The 26,529-nt window shown below is 34.1% G+C and overlaps 2 protein-coding genes across 4 annotated transcripts in view; one reads left to right on the top strand and one right to left on the bottom strand.

The window, feature by feature from the left end:
* LOC105227268 (uncharacterized) overlaps positions 1–26,529 on the top strand; it is a 545,529-nt gene that overhangs the window by 368,276 nt on the left and 150,724 nt on the right. For both annotated transcript variants that reach the window (XM_049456310.1, XM_049456309.1), the window contains one exon: positions 13,243–13,280. The gene's annotated coding sequence lies outside the window, so the exon portion shown is untranslated. The remainder of the gene's footprint in view (positions 1–13,242; positions 13,281–26,529) is intronic.
* LOC105227243 (protein folded gastrulation) overlaps positions 1–26,529 on the bottom strand; it is a 164,966-nt gene that overhangs the window by 69,031 nt on the left and 69,406 nt on the right. Inside the window, exon 1 of one of the 2 annotated variants that reach the window (XM_011206484.4) lies at positions 21,213–22,351. The exons of the other annotated variant lie outside the window; for it this stretch is intronic. The gene's annotated coding sequence lies outside the window, so the exon portion shown is untranslated. Of the gene's footprint in view, positions 1–21,212; positions 22,352–26,529 lie in introns of those variants that run through there. 2 annotated transcript variants of the gene reach the window in all.

The raw sequence follows: 26,529 nt of genomic DNA, 5'->3' as shown, positions 1-26,529 counted from the left end.
GTGGATATCCCGGCAAATAAAATAGTTTTCCACACAAGAACTTGATTTCCATCGCTCAGTTTGTATGGCAGCTATATGATATAGTGATTCGATCGGAATGATTTTTTTTCAGATGTCGTAGCGTTGGCTAAAAAATAGTCCATGCCGAATTTCGTGTGGATATCCCGGCAAATAAAATAGTTTTCCACACAAGAACTTGATTTCCATCGCTCAGTTTGTATGGCAGCTATATGGTATTGTAGTCCGTTATCGATGATTCCGACAAAAAAAGAGGCTTCTTAGGGAGAAAAGAACCAGGGTTAAATTTCAGTTCGATATCTCAAAAATTGAGGGACTAGCTTGCGCCTTCTCTGTGTTACAAACTTCATGATAAACTTGATTGATATACCCTGTACAGGGTTTAAAATAAAAAAAATGTATATATAATACATACAAATGTTTATATACATATACATAAATATTGTGCCTACATAAAAAGTGCTAACTGCCAAATTGGCATAAATTCGCTGTTATTGCCGTTGTTATTATGATTGCTGTTGCTTTCTTATTGTTACTCTTGCCTGTTCGTGGCTCATTTGACCCAAATTAATTGCTTGCTGAAATTGCCAAAATATGCGCCTACCATGTGCCATTCTTCAACTGAGGTAGATATCATTTCAATTATTCTTTGAAGTCTTTTGATGGCGTGGAGTGGCGAAGAGTGACGCAAAATTTTATTAAATGTTTTCCGCAACATTTGAGCGGTTGAATAATAATAAGTGAGGCAAAGTATAAATGGCTTTAAGTTATACAATATATAATACATTAGGGTTGTATATTTTCACTGAAATAATAGCTTGGTTTTCTTTTCCAACCTAATTGGAAAACATCTCTTTAGAAATAGATCAGATTCCTTGGAAGATTTTCGCAATAAATTTTCGCCAAAAGCTCTATAAATTCTACTTCACTCTCAAATATTTAGAAGCAAGCAGCTTATTCACTTCAGCTAAGCTATTCATAACATTGGTTTCATATTTAGTCAGGATCTCTCTTTTTCTTATACAAATCGCAGAATAGAATAGATTGCAAGAGATGGCAGTCTTGTCCCAAGTACACCAGTTTGAGTACGAGATTTGTGTCCGTTGCCTTCTTGCGTTATAGCCTCTGGGCTTGGCGTGAGCTTAGCAGGCGCTGGTCAACTACTAAATTCTGTGCGACTGCAAGATCTTTGTTACTTGCTCTCCGAAAGGTTCATCTAAAAATTTCGTCGGACCCTAACTGTCAAAGTTGTATGGAGAGATATGAGGTGGAATCATCCAGACACTCGCTTTGTCGATTTTTATTAGATAGTACATCATTAGTTCAAACACTTTTTATTAACAATCAGAAAAAGCTAGGTGAGAGTTAGAGCTAGATCAGAGGGTTGATACCCATAAACTGCTAAAAATGGAAAGCTCACTGGAGCTCCATAGGTCCACCACAATACGTCAGATGACGTCGAAAACCCAACTCGCTTTTAGTCGCATGAAATTGGAGAAAGAATGCCCGCCCTAACAAGCTCAACTCAATGGCTTTACAGTTATCGGTGATTCCTCAATGACTAGAAGCTATCGCTAATGAGAGCATGCACTACTTGACTAGTTTTGAGTGCACAGTCAGCGATCTCAAAGCCAGTGTACCGCTCGGCTTTGAGAGTGAGAGCACACCTCTCTTATGGAAGCCATATTTCGGAACAGTACATCTACTGCCACATTCATGGCAGCTACCTGCCTGATCTAGTAGCCCGAAACTAAACTTGCTGGAGAGTTTCCGGCATAAGACTCCAACAGAAGACTCCGCCTGATAAAAACTAACTTACTCACCATTCTACATCATAATAAAATGTCGTAAATTATTTTAGCTAATTACAGTTATATTTCAAGCAAAGAATGTTGCATATCCTGCTCTAGAACTTCATTATTGATTTTTTTCGAAGCGAAATATGCAAAAATTTAATCACAAATTCCTAACTTCATACAAATGAGTACAGATACAGAGATATAATATACGTATAGCTTTGCCGCGGCCATCCTCACACACACACGTGCAAAAAACGACAACATTTATAATTTTTCGCCCTAACCTCACTAATCAGGTGGCCTGTGGGCCCAGCTGCCCGGACCGGCAAACGTTGGGAATATGGAAGAGGAAAATATATGCTTTGATTGTGCAAGCGGAAAACGTGCATCGCGATTAAGGAAAATTTTGTCTACAACAAAACCAACAGCAACAATAACAACAACACTAATATGCACAATAGCCAGTAAAATAACAAAGTAACTGATATCTGACCAAAGGTAGTGCGCCCAAACGGCAGACACCAACTAAGCAACTGACTTTGCTGCTGCCAATCGAAGCAAGCGCCACAAAAACATGAAGGGTTCCCAGCAGATAAAATCCACGAAAGCAGCTGCAGCAACAGAGCGTACGACCAGGCGACCAAGCGACCGAACTACCGGCGCGCTGCGCCAACCAACTTTGGCTAACCAACACACTAACCGACCAACTAACTCGCAACTAACTGACTGACTGACTGCGTGAGATGGCAGCGCGGTGGGGAGATGCAACGACGGCGACGCAGCAGTACGAGCAAATGAAACTTTCCGAAACTGGACTGACGGCCCAACTGGGACCGGGTATAACTGCGAGATTGCGACCGTTTGACTGTCGGACTGGGAGCGCCGAACGAGCGAGCGTGCGCGCCCGATTGCCTGTCTGTGTGTGGCTTTGGCATTTGGTAAGCGTTTCTAATAGTTTAATCCTGTGCTGCATTTAAATTTGCCAGCAGAAATGCAAAAATGAGCAGCAAACACACACACAAACAAAAGAAAAGCAAACGAACGAAATTGAAAGCAAAAGAAAAAAGGAGTTAAATTAAATTTGCACTGGCGCCAGCATGTTGCATCAACATCAAGATGCCGCATGAGCTGGCGCACTTGCAATAGCGCGATGCAATGCCCAGATTAGTGTAACATGCGGCGCACAACAACAACAATAACAAAAAAAAATCACAGAAAAAAATAGTATGAAATACTTTGCAGGCAAAAAATCATTGCGATTTGTGCCACAATGAAAGCAAAAACGACTAATAGCGCGCGGCGAAAAACAAATCAAGGCAAAGTAAAGGGTACAGAGCGCCACAAAGCATTTTGGCTTTGAAAGAAATCACATTGGAAAGCGCAATAAACGCTAATGCGCTGTTCTTTGGCGCGACGAAGCGGCAAGCGTGGCTGGCGATCTAAGGCGCAGATAAGTAAATTAAATTGCCACATGCAAATTTGCCAGCCCGCGGTAACTCAAAATGTGCCGTGGATGCGCTAGCTGGAGTGATCGCTTGGCCATAGATAGCTGTGTATGTGTGTGTATGTGTAAGTGTATGAGAACTGTTTCCATTTGTTAGCTGTTTATTTGGCTTATGTTGGGAATGTTTTCTAAGCGCGGCGTTGCAGCAACTTTTGCTAATATCTCAACTTTTTAAGTTCGTTTTTTAGGTTTTCTGACGGTTGTTTCAATAAATTTCACTTTTGACATGAAATTGCTTATATTTCTGCCACTCTTTGATTTTATTTTTTTTATTCAGTTATATTTTTGCATATCATTTGGTTTGCTTCTCCAAATTTCTATTTTATTATACTTCGAAGAAGGTGACGAGTTGAGTCGATTGGGTCATACCCATCTCTCTGTCTGTACATATGTATGTACAAATGTTAGTCAGTTCTTCAGATAATGCCCTGAAATTTTGCCCACGTCTTTTTTTGCCTAAGCAGCTATTTACTTATAGAAATCGCTAATATCGGACCACTATAGCCTATAGCTGTCGTACAAACTGATTGAACTAGAATGAGTCCTTGTATGGAAAACTTTTGCGTTTGATGAGATATCTTTACGAAATTTAGCAGAGATTATTTCCCAAGGCAGCGCTACAATTGTCAAAGAAATTGTTCAAATCAGACAACTATAGCATAGGTCTGCCATACAAACTGGACGCTCTAAATTAAGTCCTTCTATGAACAACTTTTGTGTTTGATGAGATATCTTCAAGTAATTTACCATGATTTATTACCAAAGGCATAGAAATATTCTCCAAAAAAATGGTTCAGATCGGAACTCTATAGCATATAGCTGTCATACAAACTGATCGAACTAAATGAAGTCCTTCTATGAACAACTTTTATGTTTGATCAGATATCTTAAAAAAATTTACCATGAATTATTATCAAAGGCAGAGAAATATTCTCCGAACAAATGGTTCAGATCGGACTTCTATAGCGTATAATTGCCATACAAACTGGATGATCTAAATTAAGTCCTTCTATGAAAAACTTTTGTGTTTGATGAGATATCTTAAATTAATTTACTATGATTTATTACCAAAGGCAGAAAAATATTCTCTGAACAAATGGTTCAGATATAACCTCAATAGCATATGGCTGCCATACAAACTGATCGATCTAAATCAAGTCCTTCCTATGAACAACTTTTGTGTTTGATGAGATATCTTAAAGAAATTTATCACGAATTATTATCAAAGACAGAGAAATATTCTACGAACAAATGGTTTAAATCGGACCTCTATAGCATATAGTTGTCATACAAATGAAACGATCACGGTCAAGTTATTGTATGGAAAACTTATTTATTTGACGGGATATCTTAATGAAATTCGGCGTAGGCTAATATTCAAAGCAACGGTACAATCTCTGAAGAAATTGTACTGATCGGATTACAATATAACATAGCTGCCATACAAACGGACCCTTCAAACACAAGATATTTTTACATCTTTTGACACTAGAAGAAATGCACCTGTTCAGTGCAGCCGCAGTTAACATTTTCCTTGTTTTCTTTTTGTTTGTGTTAGATCTAGAAAAAAAAATCCAAATTAAATTTTTTTCCTAATTTTCCTATCCGCCTGTGATCTACTTTCATTTAATTTATCCTTCCGTTTTATGAAATGTTAATTTATTTTATTTTAATTTCGTTGAATTCCATTTTATTTAATTTGAAGTGCTTGTGGCAACCAAATCGAAATTGTCAATCCAAGCAGCAACAAATTTTCCAACCAATTTATTTGCCGCTCAGGTTCAACGGCTCGTCAAAGTGTCGACGAACGTTGGCGTGTGTGACTAGTTACCGACATACACACTACTATTTTTTGCCTCCTTTTGCCGCTTTATTGCTCTTCCTCATGTTACTTTTTTGTGTGTGCATGTCCGATTCCCGACTTGCAACACGACGCGACGTGCCATTAGAATGTGACGCTGTGTATTAAAAAAAGCATAGAACCGAACCGAGCGAAACGAACGTCTCACCGCGCCACCAAGCCAGTCAGTCAGTCAGTTCGTCCGTCTATCAGGCCGCTCCGTCACATTGTAGACTAATAAATCGTGTCTGCTGGCGTGTGATGGGGCGGTTGGCGGTAAGTAGCAATGTATATATGTATTTGTATGTGTGTGTTTGTGTGTGTCGTTGTATGTGGGTATGCTGGTCGGCTTGTTGGTTGGCGGACCATTAAGCTTCTAAATGCGCGTTTGGTAGGCGTAAGAGGCGATTGACTGTAGAGTGCCCAGCAACACCGTAAACCGGAAGCTTTAAAATTTAGTTGTTGCGCTTTGTTTTTGTATGTGTTTTACACTTTTTTATTCACAACATGTTTTTGTTTCAGCGCTTCTCCATTTATTTTATTGGTTTGTGTATCGGACTCTGTTTTTTTTATTTTTTTTTTTTACATTTTTTCATTACTTTTTTTAATGTTTTTTTTTTATTTTAACACTGTGTTATTTATTTAATTCTGCTCTTTTTCCATTTGTATTGCCCTGCCGTGCTGATATGTTCTGTATGTTGTTGTTGTTGTTTTGCCGCTGCTAACCGGCAGTCATGCCTCGCTGACTGATTTGGTTTATCGTTCTGTGTGTAGTTGTTGCTGTTGCTGCTTTTATTATGTACGGTCTGTCACTCTAATTCATTGGTGGTGTAGTTGGTGCTGGTCAATGACAACAACAACAACAGCTACAAAAACCGCGCTAGCGACTAATTTAGCCGCAACGCGACTAGCGTGACTTTGGCGTTACTTGTCCAAAGCGTCCGCCGTGATCCGCACTCCCCACAACAGTAGTGTGTTCTACCTAAGTGTATGTATAGGTGTGTGTGTTTGTTGTTCCGAAATTGTTGGCTTTGCTGCTGCTCGCTGGCTGCCTTCTGCGTTTGCCGCTTCTTCCTGCGAATTTTTATGGGAAATTTTAATTCACCTTTGTCTATATGGAAGCCCATACATATATACACATGCTTATACTTATGTATGTATATTTGGTGTATATTCTGTTGTTGGCATATGCGTATGTTTCGAGTGATATTTCGTTGCGCACACTTCATTTTCACGCGTATTTGCATAAAACAAAAATTATAGCAGCAACAACAGTTGGACGCCTATAGAAATTATAAGCCGAGCGCAAAGTCGATATACATATGTATATGTTTGTATGTATATATAACAGTGCCACATGTACAAATGTATCTGAAGCCATTAAATCGGTTTAAATTGGCTGGCACCCATTATCGCCACCATACTTTTTGTAATCTACAACATTCTCTTTTTTTTTGCTGCTTTGAGAGTATGGCTACTTCTACCGTTTAACCGTAAATTCTATTTACATTTAATACGTGCATAGTATTTTAATAATTTGATCTCACACCTATACAAATAAAGGTATTTACATATACTATTGTAAATATACATATACATATATGTAAAAGGTCAAATGAAAAGTCCCCTTCCAACCAAAGTAAAACACTTTGTTTTAGCAAAAATCGCTTTTTTTAATTCAACATGGCTTCCTTCATGGGTGTTACACAGATTATACCAACTCTTTAACCTTTCGATATCATTTTTGCAGTATGATTTATCCCTTGCTTCAAAATAAACCTCACTTTCCGCGATAACCTCTTCCTTCAAAGAAAATTTATTTCCAGCGAGCGTTCTTTTGTGATCTGAGGACAGGGAATAATTGCTGGTGGTCAGATCTGGAGAATACAATGGTTGCGGTAGCAATGCGAAGCCCAATTCATGCATTTTTATCATTGTGTTCACCGAATTCTGGCTACTTCTTTTTATACGAACGCTTTTCGGCAATTTCGTTCTTCAAGCGGTCCAATATATCTATGCTATGTAATAGTCACTCTTGATGGTCCTTCCTTTCTCAACGTAGACAATAAAAATTATTCCATGCGTGTCACAAAATACCGACGCCGTAACTTGCTAACCAACTTTTGTATTTTATCACGCTAGGGAGAGTGTTAGTCGTGTGTAGTCCCTTCTAATGATCGTCGATTGGACTTCGTAGTGAAATGTTGCAGCCATGCTTTAACCGTTGTCATATATCGATACAAAACCTGGTGTTTATTAGGCTTGAACATTTTTAAATACTGCTCCGAATCATCACCTCATCGTTGGTTGTGGTCAAGAGTGAGCTCGTGCAGAACTTTCTCATACCCAAATATTCGTTTGTAATATGATGCACCCGTTCAGTTGATATCACTAGAGTGCCTGCTATCTCGAACAACTTCGCGTTACGGTCATCCAAAATATTTTGTGGACTTTTGTGATATTTCGTTGGTAACAGCCTTTTTGAATGTTACGACTAACTACGAAACATATCGATTTAAGTCTAGGAGCGTCTAGTATGTGTCAGGCCGCGTAAAAGTGAAAGTAAGATTGGTTCCAAAATAACCAAATCTTCGAAACAGCGTCGCGTCAATAGCTGTGAAGCAATGTTTTCCGAGTAACAGGATATCATAAGACATATTGGTACGATGAGTCTTGGATCTATGCTCATGGCCTGAAAGAGACGATCAATCGGATGGATACTGTGGCAAAAGTGAGTCGAAGTCGAAAAATCACGTGAAAGCAGATCAAAAATTAAGCTTATGTTAACACTTTTCTTCGTATATGGAGAAGTGGTGCATTCCGAATTTCTTTTGATTGGCCAAACTGTCAACAAGTTATGCATTGTTTACGTGACGCTATTCGTAAAAAGAGGTCAGAATTATCAGCCGACCTCTTGGTTTTAACACCAGGATAATGCACCTGCTACTGAATTGATTCTTCGTGAGTTTTTCGCCAAATTTTCGACCAATATCGTGCCCTGAACAGAGTATAAAAATACGTGAACTAGTTTTTCAGGTTTTAAGAAACCCATTTTAAATGCGGCACACATTATTTTCTACCTAAGAAGCAGCTCATTTGTCGGAACCCCCGATATCCGTCCACTATACCTTATATGTAGATGTCATACAAACTGAACGATTGGAATTAAGTGTTTGTAAGGATTTTTTTCCATCTGTTAAGGGTATTATAACTTTGGTCCGACCGAAGTTACTGTTTTTCTTGCTTCTACTACGAAATTAGAAAGTTTGCTTGGAATGTAAGTCGGTATGAACTGAGATTTCTTATGCCATGATTTAATGTTATTACTATGGGTTCTGTGATAATTATATTTCAATACTGTCAGGTTTTGGGAGGAGCAACAACAGCTGTTTTTAGGGCCGCCGTCGGCGATCAGCTAAGACTTTGCTGCGTATTTTTTAACTGCATATACAGAAATCCATCAGAATTTAAAACAATCCATATAATAGCTTCTGCCAAATTCTCTCTGTGTTGCCATACTAGGTATGCCCTTAAAAAGGGAAGGACTTAATGAAATGCACTAAATATTTCGGAGTTCCTCTTTTTAACAAAATTTTGCTTAAAAACGGTAAAAACCGGTTTAAATTATTAAAATTTCGGTTACAAGCTGCCAACATGCCCACACAAAGTAACTATTTACCACCCCTCGTAAGCATATAACGCGCTGACACCAACACACAGTCAGACAGCAAGACACTTCGAGCGACATTTGTAGGGCGACAGACAGCTGTGGCAACATACCAAATGCGTGTAGCAGCAGCAAAACAGAGTGCACATTATGCAAGCGAAAAAAGCAGCAACAACGAATCAACAAAACAAAACAAAGCAAAGCAAAAGCCAAACAGAAAAGCAAAAGGCCAAAAGCAAGCTGGCAAGGAAAAACAGGAAGTGCGGATATAGAAATGTATTTTTGCACAGCCGCAAGCTAAATGCGAGCGCAAATATGGGCATAAACACAAACACACATGTGTGATTGTAGCTGTTGTTGTTGTAGTTGCTTTTTCATCTGGCTGATGAGCCGCTCACAGCGACTCAGATGTGCCGGAGCAAAGAGGTTAGCAGTAATTATGGCAAAAAACTAAGTAAATGGCGCTCCATTTTGCCTGCTACACAGCGTAAGCGCTGCGCGACAGGCGACTGCCACAAGCTGCACACACACACACATACATGGAAACATGAGAGCAGGCGGAGCGCATATGTGCGCGGCATTTGGCGATGCGAAACAGATTTGCTTTGCCTTTATTATTGTTATTACTGCTGCAATTTCGTTTTTCTTTTTGCTTGTCATTTGCTGGTGTTTGTTTTTGTAGTTGTTGTTTTTATTTTGATTTCATTGCTGAAGCTACTGTTGCTGAAACCGACTAGCTTTGGGCGCTTTAAGCGACACAAGTACACACACATTGACAGCGCAGATGACACATATCAGTGGTTGTCGATGTGTGTGTGTGTGGATGCTGTTGTTATTTTAGTTGCTTTTGTTGTTGCTATTGTAACTGCCGTTTAATGCGGCTGCAATGAAAATAAACAACATAATCAAATGAGCCCATAATCATGATAATTAAAACATAATGCAAACACACACTGGCAAAAAAAAACAACAATAACAACAACGAATGTAACTAGCGTGACAACAAAAACAGAAAACAAACGAAAAATGTACGCAAAGCAGCGATTTTTGTGTGGTGTGCTATTGTATGTGGCATTGCTCAAAGCTCAATGCAAGCAAACATATATACTTACATATACAAATGTATATGTATACTACAAACGCACATACATTCATACACTCATTATGTGTGCAGCTGCGGCGACGTTTTAGCTGCGTGCAAAGCTGAGTAGGACAGTCATAATTGCAACTTCAATGAAGTCATTGTTCTCAGCTGCTATTAAAACAATAACTGCAACAACAACAAAGTTGAGAACAAACAACAAAATATTGCTTACTAGCAGTCAGTGGGCATGTCGGCAACATTATTATAGCTTTTGAGTGCAATTGAATGCAAATTAAAGTGTTGTCTGTTTCATTACATTTCCCAGGCGTGTGTATTTATCGCGCTTAAGCGTATGTTAATGTATGTAAGTAGGCACTTACATGCGTGTGTGTGTGTTTAATAACGTGTCAATTTGAGTTCACAGGTTGCAATGGCTTAATATTGCTGCAAATAAAGACTGTAAATAATAGAAATAAAGAACAAGTAGGTCTGACAGCAGACACGCTAGACTTTTGCACGGAATTTATTTGCTCGTATGCAGGTATTTGGTAATCGGTTATTAATACCTGAATCTAAATGATGTCTTACTACCTTTTGTATAATGTAAATGAAATTAACAATACATAAATTGCCAAGATAGCCAAAAATGAAAAAAAAAAAACTAAAAAACTATCACAAAATGGATGATTTGATAAAATTTTATTATAATTTCACAAAAATCAAAAAAAACCAAAATCAAGAAAAAAATAAAATAAAATAAAATAAAATTAAACGACTAATTAATCACACCGAAGTTATAACATTCACAAAAGTTAGATTTTTGTTTCATTAAGGTGCAAAAAAAAAGATCTTCGTTTCGATTTTGATCGCTCATTTTGTATGGCAGCTATGTGCGATAGTGGTCCGATCTGAACAATTTCTTTGAAGATTGTACTATTACTTTAGAAATTGGCCCACACCAAATTTCGCGCAGATATCTCGTCAAATAAAAAAGTTTTTCTTACAAGAACTTTAGTTTGATCGGTTAGTTTATATGGCAGCTACATGCTATAGTGATCCGATATGAACAATTTGTTCGGAAATTATAGGTTTTCTTGCGAGAATAATCTGTGTCAAATTTTGTGTAGATATCTTTTTAAAATAAAAACTTTTCCATACAAGAATGTTAGGTTGATTGGCCAGTTTGTATGGCAGCTATATGCTTAAGTAATTCGATCTGAAAATTTTTCTTTGCTAATTATATTGTTGCCTTAGGCAATAATCCGTGCCGAATTTCGTTTAGATATTTCGTCAAATAAAAAAGTTTTTCATACAAGCAATTGAATCCCAACGTTCAATTTGTATGATAGCTATAAGTTATAGTTGTCCGATATCAATGTTTACGTTAAATAAACAATTGGTTGAAGCGGAAAGAACGTGTGTTAAATTTCAGACCGATATCTCAAAAACTGAGGAAATAGTGCGCGTATAAACAGAAAGACGAACAAAGCTACATTAACTTTATAATGGCTACCATGTATACATTTCAGAATATTCTCGGAAAATTTATGTATTAAATCCGCTATATAGTTTCGGAGAATAAAGTGTATTTGTAAAAATATTTTAACTCAGTATAATCAGCTCGCAAAACTCAAAAAAAAAACTCTCGAAAGGCTTTTCCAGAGTTGGTGAAGAAAATTTCTTCGTAATGGTCAGAATGATCAATTTCGAACGTTCATTTCACGTTCTTCTTGATAATAATCGAAGAAATATGATTTTAAATAACAACTTCGATTTTTCAAGCTTCTCTAAATTGTAAATTATTTCACAATAATCGCATGGCTTCTTTAACAAGCTGTTATTTTGTCGGAAATTAAAATTTTGACTAGTCCTTGGATTCTTAGGTGTATTCATCTATGGTTATAGTATTTTCGTTTGGCTTTTGAATTTAAGAGATTTTTAAGCTGAAAAATCTTCCTCGCCGCCAGACACTTTTTTCCCAGGTAATGCTTGAGATCGGGTAAGGGATCAAAGATATCCAAAGGATTTTTCAAATCATTTACCGAATATTGTAGTAAACAAAATTCTAAAGTGACTCTTCGAAAAGAAATCTCTCCAAAACGTATTTCTGATTTGCAACTGAGTATTTTTTTCTACTTCAAGTGTCGACAACGAACTATTCGAATAGTTACAACTAATGATTAATCGAATAGCCGACGACTTACGGCTAACCGGATACTGCAGACCAAATATTATTATTCGAATAATGCCCTACCGGTAAATCCGGTAAGTCGATTAGTCAAATACCAACAGCTTTAATACACACTTGTATGTAAGTACTTAAATTATTCAGATTTAACTATTTTATGTTTTCTTGGAAGCAGGCTGGAAATAAATAAGTCGCATCAAACAATTTGAAATGAGGGAAACAACTGAAAGCGTTAGCAATGAAATTAACTACTAGTGTGATCAATAATCAGCTGATACAATAGAAAGTGCGGAACGTCAAATATGTATATATACCTGAGCATACTAGTGCCAATAAATTGCCAAATGTCTTAAGAAAGAGCTATGATCGGATTGCTTAACTTTCATTGATTACTTAGGCTCAGCATAGATGCTTCAAAGTCAAAATACAAAGCAAAAAAGGCCAAATTAACACCAATAAAGTAATTGAATAAAAAATTTGAGCTTTTCTTAGCCCTTCTCTGCTCGCTATACTTCAACTCTACTCTCCTGTCAAAAGAAAAAAAAACAACTTTCACATGAAAAAGCAATAACAAAGTGATCTAGTTAGAGTTTCAATAGCAGAGTGTATGTAGATAGTTTTTTCGAGTGTCATAATTATTTAACTATACTACCTCACACTGTTTGTGACAATTTCTTTGATCTATACCAGTTGTTTGTTCGATTCGCGTCTCTAAATAGTAAACCGAGTTGAACTAAACTATTTTTATTTTATGTCACAATATAATTTTTACAATTCCATTAAACAAATTTAGGAGAGTTTGTGTGATTTTGCTGTCTTTGTTCTTATTATCATTTGAAATCGTTCAAAAATTAGTTCACCTCAATAAGCACAGGAACGGTTTTACTGCTGTAATTATTTAAAATTAGTTTGTAGATGATGTAAACATATAACATTATCCTGGACGGGCTTAGCTATTTAGCCTTTGTTTGCAAAACACGATGATTGTTAGTCGAATCGACTAACGAAGCATGACCAGGGTTAAGGCGCTCAACAAATAATTAAAAAATATGTTAGTTGACAATTCCGTTTTCCTAATTTCTCATTATTTTTCTTATAAAAAATGCAAAAAATAATTGATAACTATTTTTGTTTATTTTCAGTGTTTTCGGTCGTTTTCTTCAACCCAGCTTCAATATCTGTAAGTGCTTTTTACCAGTTTTTAGCAGTTTTTCTTGTGATAATGCAAACCAAAGATCGATCTTACATTCCTTAATGATTTTTCTGCCTAAGGTTTGACTTTCATTTAACCCAAACATTATTAATATTACAGATAATTTCTATCAATAGACTTAAATGAAATTTTCAAGAGTAAAGGAGTAAATGCTGTAAGAACTCTAGTAATACTTTAAAGGGTTAAAGTTGACTATAGCAGTTTAATTTAATAATAGTAATGGTGAAAATTTCAAGGGTTAGAGTTCACTTTAGCGGTAAAAAAACTGTGAATTTTCATGGGTTAAAGCCCACTCTAGCAGAAAAATATCAAAAAGTATTTTTTTGGTCCCAAAAGATGCATGCATCTTTATGTCATCACAGAAAAGGTGTCACATAAAATATTTATAAAAGCAAACTTCAAGGTATTTTGAAGATAATTAAGTGTTTGCACACATGACGCATAGCAACACTGTTGCGTTATCTCGCTCATCTTATCGCCGGCCGATTGAACATAGGCATTCTACCGTATAACAGCTGTTACGTTGAGCACATAATTGCATGTCCATGTAAATATTGTTGAAAATAAATTATTTCCCAGCCTCACGCTTACACAATTATTTGTAAGTACATTGTTAACAGTTATCACGATATTACGATAACTGAGTAATCAGCAATAACCTTGAGTATTATACAACAAGCTGAGAGAAATGCGAAATGTCAGCATCTTGAGAGTGATAAAATTGGAAACACATGTGAATATACTTAGATACATACACTTATATAGTAAATATACATAAGACTATTTAATATATATATATATATACAGAAATATATATAGGCATATGTACATATATACATATATGTTGCATTGTTTATCTGTTGATAAATGTATCTGAACAGCATGCAACACACTCAATAAGCGCTCGGTGGCCATCCGCAGGTAGTCAAGCAAGTAATCAGACTTCTCGGAAAGTCTTAAGTACTTATACTTAAAACGATTACAAATAATTTCTGAAGTCATGTACATATGTATGCTGTGAGTGTCTTTGTTTGTCAAAATTTCCGTATAAATTATTGTTTTGTATCATTAATAACGGTTAAATGATATTCTCAGTGATTTTTGGAATTTTCCACAATAAATAAAATTTATTAACTTTAGATAATTGCTTGCAGTACTCAACTCAATTACTTAATTTCCGTTTGATGAAAATGCCAAAAATTTAACAAAAATTTATATTTCACTTAATGAAAGCTCAACACACACACACATACTTACAATAAACCAGCTTTGTAGTTGTAGTTGTGCGATTTACTAAAATTTAATGGAATTTATGTGGCAGAGCGGGCATTAATTTCAATTAAATTGTGGAAATTTCGGAAAACTAAAGCCAATTGAAAGCTCACATTAGTCTGGCTGACTGCAGCAGCTTTCATTAAAGCCTTAAAGCTCCCAAATAGTAATTTGTGTGCGTGCAGTGTGAAAGTATGTGCGATAGCATTCAATTTAATAGAATTTCACCCAATTTGGGGGAGTGCAAGTGCACTCGTAAGTGAGCGTGTCAATAAACTAACTATTGAGCGCTTCAACGAGTGCGGGAGTTGAGTTATTTAGGCGATTCGACTACGGAGCAAGCATTTGAATATTGTTGTTGTTGTGGCATGAAGGCACGAAGTGGGGCAAATTTTGTATAATGAGCACATGAGCTGGGGCTATACATGCAGACATGTGTATGTGCAGACATAAATATGTAAATATGTATGTACGTAAATGGATGAAGAAATTTGAGACTTTTTTTCAATTTATATCACAATAATTCTTTCCTATGCTCTAACAGCAAAATAATTTTTTTTATTTAAAAATTAAAAACAAATTTAAGAAATTAAAAAAAAAAACTAATTAAAAAAATTAAAAAGAAAATATAAAAAAAATTAAGGAAAAAATTAAAAAATCATATATTTTTATTAAAAAATCGATTATTTTTAAATTTTTAATTTTTTTTTAATTTTATATTTTGCATTAGTTTACTTGAATTTTTTTTAATTTTTAAATTTATTTTTAATTTTAAATTAAAATTTTTTTATATTTTTTTGTTATCAGAGCATACGAGTATTTTCTTTCCTTGTGAAATAAAATCAAAAACTTTCTCAAATTTCTTCAACCACAACCAAATCTAATATTTTTCAATTTTTTTTAATAATTAAAAAAAATATATTTACGAAATGAAATTAAAAAGAAAAATATTTTTTTAGTTTTAAAAAAATTTTATTTTTTTTCAGTTCATTAATTTTTAATATTCATCTCTCTCCACACCAAACAGCAATGTATACACAAAAACATCTCCGCATCTATTAATATTTCCATTTCGAATACAACTCTTTCACTAAACAAATGAGTTGTTCTTTGTTGTTATTGTAAGCAAAATTAATGCTTTATGACACAATATTTGGTAGACAAGTGTGACTGTGTGTGTGTGTTTGTAAAATTTTAGCAGCATTGCTGTCAGCCGCAATATTCGAAATCCAGCCGTGATTTGGCCTTTTGAAAATTATGAAAAATTATGAGTCGGTCATTGAACATGCGCGAGTAGTCGCTGGGCGCCAGTGGGGGGTCAAATGGTGTGACGTGTGCGTGGTTGGCGCCAGTTGCATTGAGTAATTTAGTACGAACGAAAGATTCCAATTTGTCAGCGTACTTTTGTGCACAAAATTAAAAATTAACCAATGTTTAAAAAATTAAAATTATTTTTTTAGAAGAACATGCTTCACTTTTTGCTGTAAGAAATTCAGTTTACAACAAAAATTGTTGTTATAAAACTTTTTTGAATTTTTGAAGAATATATTTTTCTTTGAAAACAAAAATATTTTCCTCAATAGAATTTATTTTGGTATTTTAGAAAAACAATAATACTTTGCAAAAACTTGAATATGTTGAAATACGATCCTTGAAAATTTTTTGTTTTGAAAATCAAATTTCAATATTGAGAGCACAAAATTATATTTCTAAAGATATTGTAAATTTTAATTTTGTTGGAACAAAATAATTTTTTTTATATTATAAGTATTCTAATTAAAAAAAAATATATAAATATAAAAATATGCTAATTAAAAAAAATATATATATTATATACATATATATTGAAAATATATATGTATATTTTTTTTAATAGAAGGGTTTTTTTTTGAAAAATATACTTTATATTTTCTGTAATAACTTCAGTTTCATAAAAATAAATTTTTATTTATTACAAATATTTAAGGAGGAAATTAATTTAGCAAGTAAATATTTATTTTGTTTAAAACACTTTATTTAGGTACTGTAGAAAAATTTCCCATTTCGAAAAAAAGTTTGATATGTTCGAAAATGATCTAGTTTTGAAAATCAAGTTTTAATATTTGAAGATATAAATAAGATTTCAGAAAATAATTTATTGTTGAAAATAATATATTGAAAAAAATAATGTTTTAAAAATATTTTTTAATAATTTTTAATATTTTAAACAAAAAAATTAATTTTCTGAACTAAAAAGTATGTTATAGTTAGAAGAAGGTAAAAACTAGTTTTCTAAAAAATTTTATATCAAAATATTTTACAAAAATATTTATGATTAAAAATTAAAAAATATTGTATTAAAAAAGGTATTTTTCAATATTCTTTTTAATGCTGGAAGCAAAAAAAAAATATTTTCTAAAAAAAAAATATTTTTGGTTGTAAAAAGAAAAAAATAAGTTTTATAAAAATATTATATTATTAAAAAATTTAGTTTTTGATAAATATTTTAATTTTTGAAACAAAAAAATATTCGGAATAAAAAATAAATATTTTTTAATTTAAATTTTAAAAATTGTCAACTGTATATAAATTTGCCAACATATGTATGTATACTAAAGAAAAATAAAACCTAAAAAATCACTCTTGGTTAAATTTATAAAGTAGGTTGAACCAAAGTCCATTTTTTATGTATGTGTCAATAGATGCACGATATATGCATTTTATTCAATTTAAAAATAACTCGATTCGTTTATCTGACTTATTTTTAATGATGTGTTGAATTAGTCACATTTATTTATAGTAAAAAAAAAATTTTGCGCAAAATTTCAGTTCTCTCAAACAAATATTAAAATTTAATCGTCTAAATATAAATATTCTACCTTTCTTCTGCTTTATTAATTATCCCCAATTATTCAATTTTTTTATTTTATATCGAGCCTTGACTATTTTAACATACTAAGTAAAATTAGTCACTTCTCTATATACATAATATAATAAAAAAAATTAATATTTTAAAAATAAAATTCAATTTAGAATTCTAAGTATTAGGCAAAAATAATTAAAAAAGTATTGTTTTTCAACATAATATTGATTGAAAAAATTTTGAAAATTTATAATAAAAAATCTCCAAATTGTTTTGAGGCCATAGACATGACAACCTATGAGTTAAACTTAAATGAGTTAAATTAAAATAAAAACGTCTGTACTTAGTAGAGGTTAGTGGTCGATGTTTCAAGATTTTTGATAAAAATTTAAAAGTTATTACGGAAAAATTGGATAAAACATAAAGGGGGAATATACATAGTATAAACTACAATAAAAAGGAACGAAAATGGTTAACTCACAAATATAATAGATTCCTAACTAGAACTTGATTTTGAACGTTTAGTTTGTATGGCAGTTATATACTATAATGGACCGATCTGTGCAATTTTATTGAGATTGCAATGGCTATAACTCATGACTAATTTCTTGAAGAAATCTCGTCAAATGAAAAAGTTTTCCATACAAAAATGTGATTTCATTTGGCCAGTTTATATGGAATCTATACGCTGGAAATTTTCTTCGCAGTTTATAATATTGTCTTAGGTAGTAATCTATACCAAATTTCGTGAAGATATCTCATCAAATGAAAAAGTTTTCCATACAAGCATTTGAATCCGAATCTTTACTATGTATGGCAGCTATATGCTGTGGTGATTTGTTGTCTGCGGTTCCAACAAATTAGCATCTTTTTGGTGAAAAAAGAAAATGTGCAAAATTTCAGGTCAGTATCTCAAAAGCTGAGGGACTAGGTTGAGTATACACAGACGGATACAATACTATATCGAAATTCTCTTTGACTAAATCGACTCAGCTCGTCACGCTGATCATTTACATACATATAGTACATATTTGGTAGGGTATCTTCAAGCTGTAATTAATAGTCTCCCATATGAATGACTAACGTAATCCAAAAAGGAAAACAAAAATACGATTTGCCTAGTTTCCTAATTAGTATTTTGCTACTACACATAATTTCTACTCAAACCTCATTACAAATATATACCAACATATTTCAACCAACACTATGCCAACAACAAAACTAACTTTCATCTATTAAGCCGCTTATGTGAAATCAGCGCGATCTGTCAGATCTTCGGGTGATCTTCATGCGTGCCCAACAGCTGCGACCGTGATTAAGAGCATAACTCACTAACACGAGCAATTAAAAACACCAACAACTCTGCATTGGTGGTACCCACGCTGTTCCAAATATTAGCAAATAAATACAAAAGCAGCAGAATAAAGCTATTAAATTAAATAATTTATCATTTGACAAAATCGCTGGCAAATAAAACTTTCATCACGAAGTTTATGCGCAAAACAAAAAGACAAAAACACTCTAAAACCAAAAAAAAAAACGAAAACTTAGCAGAAACTAAATACAAAATAAAAACAATAAATATTATAAAATATATAAAGAAAGAAAGATGGAAATAGCAACCACTATGGCAGCGAGAAGAAATGAAAAAAGAAATATACGTTGGTGACCAGGTACTTTCGGGGGAGGCGACGTGCGATATTGCTGGCTGACACGCTCACTTTGCCGGTTTCGCAGGCAAATAGTGTGATGCGGCTGTGAATTGTGTCAGCGCGTACGAAATTTCTTTATTAACAATGCTAAATTCGCACACAAAGCGATGTCACATGAGCGCCTGCGGCGAAAAGGGAGCAACGAAGATTAGGCAAGAGTTAGTGAGACGATTTTTATACGCCTTTGTTTGACTTTGCGGTTGATTTGAGGCGCTAATTGCACACTATAAAGAATTTGTAAGTCGATTAAAGCGAAAATTTCTTATTATCAGTGGCCAGAGCACACACGCTCTCTTTCTCTCTCACACCCACGCTACACTTTATTGGAAGTGAAGCTACGCGATATTTTTTCTTCAAAATTTCGTAATTTTCTGCAATATTTTCATAAAGTATTTGATTTTATTGGCGATTTTGGAATTTCTTCAGCTCAAATGCTGTCTTTAAACCAGCCACATTGACGCGCTTGAGTGCAGCAGCCCACTAGCTTTGCTCCGCTCTGCGCGTTGGCGCTACTTTGTTGTTGCTTTCGACTGATAACATTAAGAACATGAAATAAAATATTAATTTGTTTATTTTGCCTCGTTTACGCTTTCATTTCATTGCCGCAACTCGGCTGTTGCAAGTGTTTTATTGCGGTATATCCGCTTCCCACAGCCGAGACGGAGCGTGTGATAAATAAAGCAAAGGAGAACGCTATAAGAAAAGAAAACTGCAGTGGCGGAACGCGAAGTTGCAATTACTTAACTATGCGGCAAATTAATGCGAAAGAAATACAAAATCTCGAATTTCAAAAATTTTTTGAAAACAGAATTTAATATTAAAAAATGCAATATTTTTGAAAGAAATTTCCATTTTTTAATTTCAATATTTTTTTAATCAAAAAGTTGTTTGAAAAAATTTTTTTTTTAATATTTAATATCGTTTTCGAAAAGAATTTTAAATTTTTTTTCAAAATTTCAAATTTTTTTTCTTTTAATTTCAATATTTTTGTGTTAAAAATTTCAATATTTCTTGAATTAAAAATTTCGTAGATAAATTTTATAGAGAAATTCTTAATTTAAGAAAATATTTATTAAAAAAAATTAATATTTTGAAAATTTGAAAAAAATTGTATACGTTATTCAAAAAAAAAAAAAATTATTAAAAAAATATTGAAAGTAAAAAATATATATACATATATTGAAATTAAAAAATATTTATATAAAATATTTTCTAACAAAAAAAATAGAAATTTCTCTCACAAAAATATTGAATTTTATAGTATTGATTTGTTGTCACAAAAATGTTGAAATTTTAAAAAGGATATTGAGTATTTCGATATTTTTTTTTTGAGATTTCAATAGTTTCATGAACCAACTTTTAAATTAAAATAAAAGAAATTTCAATTTTTTTTTAATGTTTCATAAATATTTTTTAAATTCAATATATTTTTGCAAAAATTGCAATACCAAAAAAATTGTAAATTTTATTAAAAAAAAATTTCAATATTAATTTTTATTAAAATAATTTCATTAATTTTTGATAAAGTATTCAATACATTTTTTACTGAAGTTTTTCTCAAAATATATATCTATTATATTTTTGATAAACATTTTGATATCTTTTTGAAAAAATTGAAGGTTTTGTTTCAAAAAAACGTCAATATTTTTTGAAAGAAATGTTAATCTTCGTTTTTAATGTTTATATATTTTTTTATCTCAATATTTGTGTGAACTTCAATATATTTTTATTTGAAAATATTTATGAAAACAAATCAATACTATAAAATTCAATATTTTTGTAAGAGAAATTTCAATTTTTTTGTTGAAAAATATTTTATATAAATATTTTTTTTTATATAAATATTTTTTAATGTCAATATATTTATTTTTCTTATTTCAATATTTTTTTAAATCTTTTTTTCTCGAAAATACAATTTTTTTTCAAAGTTTCAAAATATTTAATTTTTTGAATAAATATTTTCTTAGCCCCCTCTCTTTATCAATATGTTAGCTCACATGTGCAGATTTTTTCGAATCCTATTTTCAATATTCACCCTCTTATGTAAATATGTATTATACTAGTATATTTTACCTTCAAAAACACATTTGCTTGCCGAAAACACGCAACAACTGTTATTATTTCTGGACTTCGCGCTGCTTACCGATTTTTCGTTTTGAGGTCACAATATTTTCAACTTTGTTTTGCTATAGCTTAAGCACACAAAGCCGCAAATCGCTTGCTATTTCCAAATTTCACACAATTTCGCACTTGAAATTTCGAAATTCAAATATTCACGCCGATCGGCCGATCTTTGCGATTAACACTCACTGCTTTATTACAACACTTCTACACTTTTGCACAAATCCACTTGCAGCTTTTACTGCTTCTTCTTCTTAAATTAATTTTTAATTTCTCTTCTTATTTAACACTCGTTAATGTTGACTTTGTAATAAATTGGTGATACTCAATATATAGACATATCGTCGTTTTTTGGTTGTGCTTGATTGGATTTTATTATATATTTTGGTTTTACACTAAACACTTTGTATTCGTAGACTGTTGCACACACACAAGTAAGCTTGAAATATATTTCTTTTTAAAAACAGACACGTAAATGTAGCTAGATTACTTTTCTTTTGCTTTTTTGTATTCTGTTTTGTAATGAATTCTAATTTTTTTCACACCATATATGCTCATTCTTTGTTGTTATCAATAATCTTTGTAAATTGTTTCGCTTGCGCGACGATCGCCGTGTTTTTCGTCCGTTCGAAACGGTATCTCGATTTTGACTGAACTACAGTTGCTTGAGTTTGTGTTGAAAATGCATCATTATTAGCAGCTAGAGCGTAAAGTCGCGCAGACCAACGAAACCATGCCGCCGACCAACGACGATCGCCCACGGCAGAAGAGACAAGAGCGCAACGGCGCGCTATGAGTGGCTGAAATGACCGAAAAGAAGAAAGGAAAACTCTGTTAATGCGGCTGTTGTTGGTCAACGGGTTGCGCTCTCGCACAAAAGAGCTGAGAGCCATGAGCTGTGCAGGCAGAGAGCGCGCGAGCCAGCGGCGGTGGCGCGAGTGCGTGCGAAGAATGGTAGCTTAAGCCAGAGTAAACAATATGTTTTTTATCAAGAGCGGCTTGAAATATAGGTTTTGTTGTTAAAAGTGTGTTATTTGTAGTTTTCAGCTTGCATTTTGGTTTTTTGCTGAATTTTTATTGCTCTTAAAACTATTACAAACCGGCACAGATCTTCTATCATTTCTATAAGCCGAACTATAAGCGCCAGTTATCTATATACATACAATTTGATGTTGTTTATACCACTAACGATATTAAGTAAATCTACATTAGAACATCTCCAGTGCATTTGAAGCTCACTTATCTCATCCGTAAATCCGTCACGTGTCACACTTTCCAACTGCTTTCTGGCAGCAACACTTTTCAACGGCTTCTTCAACGCCGACGCACCTTATACTGCAGTCAAACAGACCTACAAACATATATACATACATACATACATATGTATGTACGTACTTACATATGTACATATTATGGTCATCAGACCGCGCTAAAAAGTCAAACAATACAACCATGCTATTGACATGTGTTTAACACTAGTTTATCAGAACATACCCTGTCGGAACCTAAAAGCAGACTCTGTCGATTCCGCCACTGATTAGATCAAAGAGATCTATACCTGTAATATAATATTTTTGGAAATAAGTATGTCACTTCACCTCAGCTCCTGAAAAAGAAACTCTTTAATTTTACCATTTTTTGAAAAGAACTTCAATATTTTTTTGGAAAAAATTTCAATAGTTCTACAAACAAAATTTTAATACAAAAAAAATGTAGAATTTAATTTAAATATTTTTTAAAAAAAAATACTTTTTTTTCAAATATTTGCAATCATTTTGATAAAAATAATTCCAAATATTTCTTTGAATTAAAATTAATTTTTTTTTTAAGAATTTTAGTATATTTTTAAAAAGAATCAATAGTTTTATGAAAAAATTTTTTTTACTAAAAAATTCAATATTTTCTTGACAGTATAGTAATTTCAAATGTTTTTGAAAAAGTTGAAGAATACTTCTGAGAGCTTTTAGTTTTCAGCATATATTCAGCTTATTAGAACAATGGCTGAATAAAGCGCTGAAAGCCATAGAGCCGAATACTCGTAATACTGGTCAAAACTAGCTTAATTCGCTTGCACTACCTTGTAGGCGCTTATGGCTAAGAAATGGCCTACGACTTTGTCAAATTTAGTATAAAACTGCTAAGTAAGTAAGAAATGATAGCTTCTTTCGATTCGCAATTTCTCAGCTCGCTTCTGCTCTGTTAACGCTTGGCGAATCGAGACAGCTGATTCGGAGTTGCCCTTAGACAAACTTTCATGAACTCTAGTGCTTTTGGAATAATTTTGAAATTTCTCGAAGATCCCACTCACAGCAAAACCATTTGCTTGTGGCATTTATTATTACACTTTCATCACATTCTCAAAAAAATGCTGAACCTAACAAAATTAGAATAAATCCCCAGCTCCTTACCTACCCATTTTTTTTAGAAGACATGCATTTACCCCATAAGTACATTATCACAGCTGTTTATGCGTCGCTAACTCTCTCAGCTCTTGCTAGATTGATTTCTCCCGCAGTATTGGCCATCGAACGCATTGCCATAAGAAAAATCAACGATCGATTTAACCATCCGGCTAACCTGCACCTACACACCGGCACATGTATGTATGTATGTGTACGTGACGAGTACTTTCTGCAATGAAAGTCGTTTCCCAGCCATAAACAATCTGACACACATGCGCACAGGCAGCCCCAATATCACAAAACTAAGTCAAAACCATAAAGTTGTTTACATTGCGTTTATATGTGTATGTATGTACAATATATATTTATTACAAGCGATGAGCGTTTATTTGCTCTCACTTATTGCCGATCTGATTGTCTACCATGTGGCTACAGTAGTGCTGTTAATCATGTGTTTTAACGGTGCTCCACTGCTGTTAGCTTTGTTGGGGGTGTTAACAGCGTATGTTAAGATGAGATCTCTGTGGTAAAGATGCATAAATAAATGCAGTGAGAGCAGGTACTGTTAATGAGAGTATGTTTGGGTTAGCAGTATGCCAGTGGTTAGCATTTGTGTTGACAAAGTGAATAACAGACGGCTTAATATCGTAATATCATAGCTCTTGCAGTTATCGTAATTTGTTCATATACGTAGGTTGCCTCTTATATTTCGTGCTTTGGCAATCTTAGTGTTTCAGTCTGGCAACTGACAACTTAAACGTAAGGTTTGACATTTTTGATGTTATACTTACATAGAACGTTTTGTCATAAATGCGCTATTTGTGTTGTTTACTGTTAATTCAAATATTCATGTCTGACAAAAATGGAGTTTAATCGCGAAAATTTTCGTGCAATTCTTTTTTTTTTACAACTTTTACAACTCACGAACAGTATATCGGTGAATTTAACAAAGGTTTTGTCGATAAAGCTGCAGCAAGGATCACTGTTTATCGATGATATGATGAATCCAATCGATGTTGTAGATCACTCTAAGATCAATGTCGTGAAGGTCGTCCAAAATCAGTTGTTGTTCTGGAAACTATTGATGCCGTGCGAAAACTGATACTGCAAGATCATCTTGTAAACTGTCGTGAGATAGAGACAACTATAGACATTCGTGGGACCATCAGATATTCCATATTGCATGAACATTTGATATTGGAATTTTTGTTTCACGCCAGATCCCACACAATTTAGAGATCGCTCAAAAAACGGCGCGTATTGATTGGTCAAGAGAAGTGTTAAAAAAAGCGCGTCTCAGAAGTCGTGACAGATGATGAAACGTGTAGATTTGCGCGAATGCGACCGAAAGTATAGAGCAGACGACTGTAAACGTGTTTCAAGATGAGCCGAATCCAACAAAAGTTGTTCGCGCACGAAGCACTTCCAAGCAAATTGTTCCCAGTTCTTTCTAGAACAAGTGAACACATCTCAACCATACAACTATAATAACGCAGAATAGTAATTTCTGAGTAGTAAAAAATCATTTGTTTGTTTAAGAAATTAGGACAACCAGCCACCGAGGATGGATCTGTCTTCGTCACCAAAATGCGAGCACTTAAACTTTCAATTTGATGAGTCATCCACCGTATAGACCAGATGAGAGACCGAATGACTTCTTTATTTCCGTTTTTTTGGCACCTGAAGAGGCGGCTGATGCGTCAGAATACAATATTTGAAGATACCTCAATCAGAGTGGCAAGAGTGCTTCGAGCTGTCTCTGAATTCAATGGACTAAGTCCATGTTGTCGTATATCCATACAGCTTACCGCTCCGTAGATTGCGGTATTCGCCGTTGCTAATACGCAAAAGGCCATACTGTGGTTTTTACACTCTTAAAGAAGATTAAACCTGCTCTGTAGCTCGCATTATTTTCTCCAGCAATGGATTGAGGAAGGCACACAATAAGGAGTCTTCTTGTCTGAAACCTCGCTTAGTACCGAACAGCTCGGAGAGGTCCTGACAGAGCTTTTGGTATTGCTCAACGAGAGGTTACACAGCCGTATTAGTTTTGCGGGGATACCAAATTTAGACATAGCGGCATAAAGGCAGTTCCTTTAGGTTATCAAAAGCGGTTTTAAAATCGACAAAGAGGTAGTGTGTGTCGATCTTCATTGCACGGGTCTTTTCCAAAATTTGGCGCATGGTGAAAATCCGGTCGGCAGTAGATTTTCCAGGCCTGAAACCACTGACTTGACCCTAATCAGTTTGTTAACAATGGGCTTCGGGTTTTCACACAGTACGCTCGATAGAACCTCATACGCGATGTTGAGGAGGCTTGTACCACGATGATTGGCGCAGATTGTGGGGTCCTTCTTTTTGTGGATTGGGCAGAGCACGCTCAGGTTCCAATCGTCGAGCATGCTTTTGTTCACAAAGCAAGTTCTTTATTATTAGTTCTTCGCCGCCGTATGTGAATAGTGTGACCAGCAATCCATCGACCCCGTCGATTTGTTGTCCTTCAGATGGATAATTCCTATTCCTATTCGAACTTCCTCTTGGTCGGGCAATGGTACGTCTGCTCCACCGTCATCGAATGAGGAATCGGGTTCGCCTTCTCCTGGCTTTGTACGTTTACTGCCATTCAGCAAGCTGGAGACGTGTTCCCACCATAATTTCTGTATGGTTTGGGCATCAGTCAGTTCTACATGATGTGTTTGCTTATGTATGTATGTATGCTGCAACAATAGTTTCGTAGAAAAATACCACAATTACATATAGCCTACATAGTAGTTTTTACTTACGGACTCAAGTGCTGCCGCACAACGCCAACTGTGACAGTGATGCCACTTATATTTGCTTAAGAGCTCATTATGCGTGATATGTAA

This window comes from Bactrocera dorsalis, chromosome 4 (assembly GCF_023373825.1).
Source record: "Bactrocera dorsalis isolate Fly_Bdor chromosome 4, ASM2337382v1, whole genome shotgun sequence".
NCBI lineage: Eukaryota > Metazoa > Arthropoda > Insecta > Diptera > Tephritidae > Bactrocera > Bactrocera dorsalis.
Note: the sequence above shows the minus strand (reverse complement) of the source record. Positions and strands in the feature narration are given on the sequence as shown.